At 39.8% G+C, this 2,120-nt stretch overlaps 1 pseudogene; it reads left to right on the top strand.

Annotated features, from left to right (window-relative positions):
- The window catches only part of LOC102826790, a 37,340-nt pseudogene extending 35,777 nt beyond the window's left edge, over positions 1-1,563 (top strand).
- Positions 1,564-2,120: the final 557 nt, after the last annotated feature.

Raw genomic sequence — 2,120 nt, 5'->3', positions numbered from 1 at the left:
TCCTTCCTTCCTTCCTCTTCCTTCCTTCCTTCCTTCCTTCCTTCCTTCCTTCCTTCCTTCCTTCCTTCCTCTTCCTTCCTTCCTTCCTCTTCCTTCCTTTGCTGCCACATATCCAGGTATTGGGGAGACACAGTGATCAAGACAGACCCAGGCAAGTTTTTCTGGGATATGTGTTTTAGTGCTGGAGATAGATAATAGAGTAAAGCAATCATATCATGTCAGCTGGTTTGGTGACTACTGAGAAGACAACAAGGCAATGTATTGGGAAAGAGTAATGACAGGGTTGAGATGGGTGGCATTTCTTCAGATAACAGTGGGCAGGAAGGCTGCCTGAGTCTGAGCTGATATCCCAGTGATTAAGAAGCCACTATGACTAGGGTGTTCCAGGACAAGGAAACATCAAGAGCAAAGTCCCTGAGCTGGGACTGAAATGGAATATTTACTGGACAGAAAGGTGATCCAGATGACAAAAACATAGTGAGTAGGCCTTTATAAGGCCCCTGGTTAACATGCTTGGCTGCTAACTGAAAGATTGGAGATTCAAATTCACCCCAAGCCATGGACAAAAGGCCTACTTTTAAAAAGATCTACTTTAAAAAGAAATACTACGAACTGTCTTCTCAGATGGCAACACTACAGAATTAGAAATCAACAATAGGAATTTCAGGGGGGAAAAGGAAATACATGAGAATGGATAATAACATGCTTATAAACTGCTGGAGTCTTGGTTTGGTGCTGTAAGATAGGCACTAACTGCTAACCACAAGGTCAGTGGTTCAAGTTCACCAGCTTCTCCTCAGAAATCCTAAGTAGGGTAACTGTGAGTCAGAACCGACTCGATCGTACTTAACAACAACAGCAACATATAAAATACTGGGTAATAGAAGAAATAAAGAGTGAAATAATAGATAGCTTGTATGTGGGAGACCATAGTCCCAGCTGGTGTGGCTGAGAAACACAGCAGACAAGCTGACGGCTCCCGCATCAGAGCAGCAGAGAAAGGCTGTGGGTACTTGGTTATGGGTCCCTGATATGGAAGGTGGATTTCCCCTATCTGGACAAACTGGTCGGCTACATCACAGGCTATAGCCGTCGCTTCTGGCAGGGCAACACAGACCACAGCGGGGTCCCTGGCAAGCCTGGAAGAGTTATGACTTTTGTTGGAGATTCTGTGGGTTGGGTATGGGGTGTTGCCTACAAACTACCAACAGGAAAGGAAGAAGAAGGAAAAGCTTACCTTGACTTTAGAGAGAAAGGCGGCTACAGGACCAAAACAATCACTTTTTATCCAAAAGATACCACAACAAAACCATTCAGTGTGTTGTTATATATTGGAACATGTGATCATCCTAATTATTTTGGTCCTGCACCTCTGGAAGACGTTGCTGAACACATTTTTAATGCTGCTGGCCCAAGTGGAAGAAATACAGAATATCTTTTTGAACTTTTAGGAACCTTGTGCCAGAAGATGTGGACGAGCATCTTTTCTCTTTGGAAAAATTAGTAAAGGAGTGCTTAGAAGCAAAACAGAACCTCAACTGTATATAAAGGCCTAATCATTGACTCACCCAAAGAAGCAGAGCTGTCAGCCTTCAGAGAATACCTTCAGTGGCGATATGATTGGAAAACGTGTTTACTTGAAGATTTTATTTATTTTTCTGTTGATTTCAGCATGTCAACTAAATGTACAGTTTCCAGGTGTCCTGAAAAGCATATGTAGTCAAAAGATTAGAATATAGCTAAATAAAAAAATTCAAATTTTAATAGTATAAATGATCTAACTGGATGATACTGAACTGTTACTCATTAAAAGTGAATTCTTTAAAAAATACAGAAAAGGACTCAGTCTGGATCTTGTTTTTATCAGGGTAAAAACAATTCTATTGTTGTATATCATAATACTAGTTTTAAGTTATACAAAATTAAACCAAAAGACCAGTAAACATAACAACGTACCCCCATACTTTGTTTCTATAACATGGCTTAAAATATAAAAACTTTACATTTAAAAAACTTTTGACAAAGTGAAATAATAAAAATTCCCTGAATCAAACAACAATTAAAACACAACATATCAGAATCTTTGGGGCACAGAAAATGCAGTGCTTAGCAATAAATGC

Source organism: Chrysochloris asiatica, unplaced genomic scaffold (genome assembly GCF_000296735.1).
Source record: "Chrysochloris asiatica unplaced genomic scaffold, ChrAsi1.0 scaffold00128, whole genome shotgun sequence".
Lineage (NCBI taxonomy): Eukaryota > Metazoa > Chordata > Mammalia > Afrosoricida > Chrysochloridae > Chrysochloris > Chrysochloris asiatica.
Note: the sequence above shows the minus strand (reverse complement) of the source record. Positions and strands in the feature narration are given on the sequence as shown.